Consider the following 6822-nt stretch of genomic DNA (forward strand, 5'->3'; position numbering starts at 1 on the left):
TATATTGATTGTTTGCTCTAAAAAAGGGCCTGATAAGAATAAAACAAATAATATACTTATTAGAGTAGTAGATCCAAAGCTAATTGATCTAATTACTTTTGACCCAACTTTCCATCTGCCATTTCCAACCCATTACCCTCTTTCCAATTACTATTTTAAGTGATCTCATTCCACTTCAGGTTAAAACTACTTTTCGTATTTCAAACATCTTAAACAATGCCAAACACTAAAAGCAGACACAATCAGAAATTCCATCAAAATGTTTCTTCAACTTAGCCACGATCTTGCCCTTCAAACTTAGACTCCATTATTCCAACATAACCTAAAATCACAAATTTCAAAAACATCTGCAAAATTAAGAGAAGTTTAGTTACCTATCCCAACATCCAGAGCACAACTGGGCCTATCAAGTCCACCAAATAATGATTGCTTTTTACATTAATATTACTAACTGTCTAGTTTTTGTACAATATCAGCTGTCATGTTTCATCAACACCAAAATAATCTGGTATATAAATTGGACTCTTGTCAATGATAAAAGACCAGAGTGGAAAAAACTAACAGTAAGTAAAACTTTAAGAATGAGAAAACAAACTGCATACAGGGAGATGAAGAACCTCACAAATTCAATAAAATATGCAATTCAAATTGAATAAATTAGCAACCAATGTCAACCTGAGGCAAAAGCCAGGTCGGGGAAGCAGCTCTGCAAACCACCTCACTTTGAAGCAGACAAGCAGTGTGACAGGGTGGATACCTCTTGAAAGTGAAGCAGCAATATTAAGAAAAAAGAAACTTCTTGATATGTCACACCAAAGTAATAGTAGTATCTCAAGGTTGCCTCATTACCATTGATGCGTCACAGGGGATGGGAACCTATCCCAGAAACCCCCTTCCTTGCCTCAAAGGATTTCTTGATTTCATAGAGAAATGTTAAAATAAAAACACAAGCACTTTGAAGTAGTCAAGAATTAGGGATCTTACCTACTGGATCTCCAGGCCTTCCTGTAATGGTTTCAGGGGGTACAAGAAACTTCAAATGCCACAATAATCCATGATAGTCAACCTCATTGAAATGTGTAGGGTAATTATAAGTTGAAACTAAATACAACTGAGACCAGTAACATTCCTTATTTCCACTGGATAACTTTTCATCTTTAGATTTTGAAGAAGGCTGACAAAAATTATTGATCAATTTCCTCTGATTCCTCTGCACATCCGGTAAAGAGGTCAGCCTAAAAAAATCATCCCAAACACATTAGAAGCTTTAAAATTAAGCCTATGTCCAGGAAAGGTTTTTTCTTCTTTTTAGATAGCAGCATTACTTTAAATCCAATAAATCACTCATAAGTTTTGTAAGCAAATCATCTCTTATTAATGGTATAAAATTTGTCTATTGTTAACTAGATGCAGTGAAACTTTAAGCTTTGTCGTTAACTAGATAACAAAAAAACCCAACTTTTACAAGCACTCACATAAACTTCATTACCTTTCCCTTCTTTAACCTTTTCACTTGCTTTTTTATGAAGCGTCAATACAAACATGCAACAATACCCAAAACCAACCAGAATGACAACAATAAAATTATGATTGAAAAGGTGGTCTGGTCATATGAGATGACAACATCAATAAAAACAAGCAAACATTGTCCGACTAGGTGGAGTCGGTTACATGAATCATGGTCATCAAACGATGCTATGATTATGTGACAAAAAGACAAATATTGAAAAAGAAGATCAAATGGAAATATGGAAGATGGTTCAATTGAAAAAGGTAGCTGAGTGGATATTAGAAAAAATCAAGAGAAACCTTAGAAAAAGACCTTGCTCTAGTAGTTCTACTGAAATTACAGCTTTTGATAGAATCCACTGGTGTGGCTTAACCCATGTAGCTCACCTCATCTGGTAGGATAAAGCTAAGTTGTCGATAAAAAATGTGTCAAACGATCAAGAATTTCAAACTAACCAGAAAAAGAAACACATTTTGGGACGGTAACAGTATAACAAAACCCAAACTTATTCAGTATATTTATATATATAGTTATATAGAAAGATTAAGACTACATGGAAGACAAACCTAATGAAAGCAATAGAACACACCAAAAGGCCCAAGTATGGAATGGGTAGAAACTCTTATTTCATATTAATTCAGGTGTATGGTAGACTGAGTCCCTAGCATTCGCTCACAATAGTTACCTTATCCTTTTGGAACATGACTCTCTGGTCCCCACGACATTCCTTGTGGACCAGTATTAGCAATCGAGTTGTCATTGTCATCATTAACCAATGTAGTAGAAAGACCTGAATGCATATCCACCATGAATGAACATTCTTCAATAATTGAGAATATAGTTGGTCTTTGACAAACATACCTAACAATTACAGACACTCAACTTAGCAGTTACTGCTTTAACCACCCATTGATCCAACTCATCAACATTGATCTGAATGAACTTGATACATTTCAATGAGCTAGAAAAAATGCAAATATATGAGAGGGAAAAAAATGTAAACTAACCTTGACACTTCTTTGGATGCCTAGGTGAAAGAAAAATAATTGGTGTGCTTGGCATAGCCTCGCAAATGTTATAAGAATTTTGTTCATATATCTGATTGAATTGCTGGTTAGAAAACAGCACACCGAAAGAAACATTATCATTGCATAAAAGCTAGAATCTGATAAAAAAGCACAAACATAAACAGAAAACTAGCTAGAATATTGTACCTTATATGTTATTGTGGATTTTGTAAAAGATATTTTAAAATAAATTACAACATATCACACCACTCACTCTAATTAAAAGAAGAACAACATTCTGTCTCTGAAACGATGATCCATCTGTCTGTCGTTTCTTCCAATCCTGGTGTAGCGGTTACTGAAGAGTTGTGAACTTATCTGGCTTTGCAAATTGTAATTCACTATGTCAAAGAGTTGTTTTATTAGTAAATTTGAATCCCATCCTAGCATTCAATTTCAAATGCATCCCCAACAGGATGAAGAATTCAGATTCAAAGTATCAACACATGTTACCATCATGCTCAAAAGGATAGAACAACAAAAGAATATGACACTCAGTTTTGAATCTTCAACAATTTTGGGTCCAAGAAATCACAACATAAGAACATTGCTAAATTGAGGCTGGCTCCTATATTGGCAAAATTGATTTGAAGCTTGAATACCCAAATGAAGCCTTTAAAAGTCAATTAAAATATTAATTAAAGTTGGAAAAAACTTTACAGAGAATGCAAAAGTTTAGAACTTAATAGAGATAATGATAAGAAAAAGATAATGATGGGAAAAAGGGATGACTGAAAATAATAAAGGAAATGCAGAGAAGGGAAAAGGTGACGTGAACACAATCAACAAAAAGCTCACTCTCACACTCAATTCATGTCTCCCATTCCGTATATGAATCATCTTCGCAAGGAAAGCAGCAAAAGCAAAAAAAAAATCTCTATGGAAATGTGCTTGATACATCATAACATTCAATCAGTTCTGATTTTAATAAGTAATTTGAAATCACTTCTTTCAACAAAGCAATAGCCATTGCATGTGCCTTCATATCTTATGATCCAAACTACACACCCTGGTAAAATTATATTTAAACATAAAGAACACCTCATATGTTGCTATACATGGCCAAAATCTACATCACAGAGAACATTCTTTGATTCATATACAATACCATTGCTCCCACCTAAGTGGATGGCCCATCAGTCTGTGTACATAGCCTAGCCTAGAGACTATCTGTTTGGGTGAGTAATGACAATAAAAGATAAACATGAAGCTTTGAAAGCCCTACTATTTTAAAAAGTTTGTCTCTTCAGCATTTGTTTCCCTGTGTCGTTTTTGCTCTCTTATCCTCACTTTTATATACTTTCTTCCTTCAATCTAAATTTTTTCTTCTTTTCAGATAGCAGCATTACCTTAAATCCACTCATAAATTTTGTACACAAATCATCTTATTAGTGGTATAAAATTTGTCCCATAAGAAATACAATCAATATTGAGAAACTGAACCTTAAAAGGTTATAACAGCCTGAATGTTTCTTGTCAAAATAAGTAAAACAATGTAACAGCAAGATCGTAGTTACGAATACATACTTGTGACAAAATAATCATTAAATGAAGTGAAACTTTAAGCTCTATAGTTAACTAGATAATGAAAACCCAACTTTTACAAGCAATCGTTTAAACTTCATTATGTTTCCTGTTGTTCACCCTCTAACTTCCTTTTATGAAAAATCAAAACAAATATGCAACACTACCAAAATGCTCAAGTATGAAATGGATAATAACTCTTATTTCATACTAATCCAGGTGTCCTGTGGACTGAGTCCCTATCATTCACTAACAAATAACAGTTACCTTATTCTTTTGGAACATGACTCGTTGGTCCCTACAACATTGCTTGAAGGGCCAGCATCAGCAATCATGTTACCATTGTAATCATTAACCAATATAGTAGAAACATCTGAATGCAAGTCCACCATATCTCTTGGAAGATATCTATTTTTCACCCTTATTGAGCTCAACACAGATCTTAATCAAACTTTTATTCAATATGGAATTTCTCAACCATAGCATCTCTAATGTATCCTCTTCACAGCAACCAGTCTGAAACCTTTCAGTTTCCCCACTAGTCTCATAAGTTGTGGCATTAGATTGTAGCAGCTAAGTGACACTAGTTTCTAATTGTCCCTACATGGGTTCACTCAACCTAGATTCAGCTCTCACCTCTTCGGCTTTGTCATCTTACCCATTTCATTTGACTCTGAATTGCAATCTAACAGTTAAGAAATTAGAAATATTAATTACATTAATAATACTAACAGTCAGAGTATACTGATAATTATTAGCATACCTGACAGCCACATTTCCAATCATCAGCATTTTGTATAATGGAGTATGCTTGAATTTCATCAAATTCTATATATATTCAAGTTTCAACCATTGTAAAAAAAACAAGAAAAGCACAACATGTAACCCACAGAGTGAAACTTTAATGGATACTTATTTTTATTTCGCTTTCAAAAATTAACATCAAAACTTTACATAATTAACCTTTTTATAAATTAGGGGCACAAACTTTACATAATTGCTGTAATTGGTTCTTTAGGGACGTCAAAGGTTCAAACTTGCTGGTTAATGCATCAGGCACTGTCAAGCTCGCAGATTTTGGCGTGGCGAAAATTGTGAGTTTTTTAAGTTCCATTCTTCTATTTACATTTTATTATGCCTAGATATGTAAGCAAGTCTTAATGTCTTAACCTTTACATGATGCTAAGTGCCATAACATCTAGCATTGGCAATGTTACAGGAAATAATGTGTATATCACTGTATTATTGTTGATAGGTGCACTGTGCAAAGCATATACATTGTGGTTGTTATAAGCAGATTGCAATTGCTGAGTTCCCTAATAAAACCACAGTTAAATTTATAGTTTTGTATTAAACGAAATTCCTTATTTCTGCTATGCCAACTTTGTCATGAGCAAAAAAATCAGTACTTACATTACATATAATAAAACAGAAGAGTAACCACTGTGATCATTGGCAATTATTAGAGTTTACTCTTGTGTTGGAGGATCTACCCAACATCCATTCCCTTTTATGAGCTCGATCAAGGCATTGGTTGCATGCTCCATTGCAATCCCACGCTTTACCACAGTCTGTATATATAATTATAAGAAAGTAATGTTATTTATACAACACATATAATACAATCATTTTGAAGTATGTGAATGTTAGAGCTCAAATATAGGAATTTTTTATTGAAATTTTGTGATAACACAATTGTATAACCCAATCATTTTGGATTGTAATAATAATGCCAAACTTCATTCAGCATAAAAAGTTGGTTTTTCTGTTTCAGAATGTTAACTTTTAGTAATTTAGGCACAGAGAACAAGTTACCTTCCCAACATAAAGGTCAATCTTTCCAGGAACACCTCCCACATAACCAAAGTAAGCATCAGCCGTCTCCCCAGGTCCATTCACAGTGCAACCCATGATTGCAATCTGATACAAGCATGAAGCATAAAACAAATAGCAATATACATTATACAAATATTACAATTCTAGGGCTCATAAAAAGGGTTAGTTCCTTACTGAAACACCTGGCAGGTGTGATGTCCTCTCCCGAATTTCTGCACTTATTTCTTGAAGATCAAACAAAGTTCTACCACAGGATGGGCATGACACTTACTCCTACAACACAATTTAGGCATACAAATAATCATCACATCTATGTATATTTTTAAATCCAATCAAGCTCTTGTCCATGCTTTAAAGTTTAAATTACTTACTGTCTTTGTATTTCTCATTCTGCAGCCTTGCAGCAAATTGAAAGACGTATTTCTAAGAAAGTCAAAGTCCTTGTCTGGAGATTCTAAAAGAAGCCCATCTCCAAGCCCGTCGACATGAAGGGCTCCAGCATTAGCACCAGCACCAATCACTAAGTCATCCCCGTGAGTGGAAACGGAATGGATAAAGTTTTTAAGGTGTCTCCACATATTTCTTGCATCTTAAGCAACAAATAAGGACTTTTAAGTTACCCGTGAATCCCATTTGGAAACTGAATGTGGTGAATGACAGGGAAGTTCAGAGAATTGTTTGCTAAATATTCAAATAGCCTGAGGCCAATAAAGATATTAGTATCGGTGTCAGTGTGTTACTATTAAGAGTCTAACATTGAATTTGAGCAAGCAAGGCCAAAAGATATACAGATTGATGATTACATTCACTTTGCTAGATTGCTGGGACCAAATAATAATTAATCACAGTGTACTCTGCTAATCTTGTCCTCCACATAAGGCATCA

At 34.2% G+C, this 6822-nt stretch overlaps 1 long non-coding RNA gene across 2 annotated transcripts; it reads right to left on the reverse strand.

The window, feature by feature from the left end:
* On the reverse strand, nucleotides 1084-6468 carry LOC109352027. Of its 2 annotated transcripts, XR_002108316.1 has the most exons (6): nucleotides 6309-6468; nucleotides 6112-6210; nucleotides 5917-6021; nucleotides 4865-5672; nucleotides 4369-4786; nucleotides 1084-1235 (listed from the first exon to the last, which is right to left on the reverse strand). It is a non-coding gene; the product is annotated as an uncharacterized LOC109352027 (long non-coding RNA). The 2 variants fall into 2 exon arrangements; XR_002108315.1 differs by having other exon boundaries at nucleotides 4369-5672.

The sequence above is a fragment of the Lupinus angustifolius genome, chromosome LG07 (genome assembly GCF_001865875.1).
Source record: "Lupinus angustifolius cultivar Tanjil chromosome LG07, LupAngTanjil_v1.0, whole genome shotgun sequence".
Taxonomy (NCBI): domain Eukaryota; kingdom Viridiplantae; phylum Streptophyta; class Magnoliopsida; order Fabales; family Fabaceae; genus Lupinus; species Lupinus angustifolius.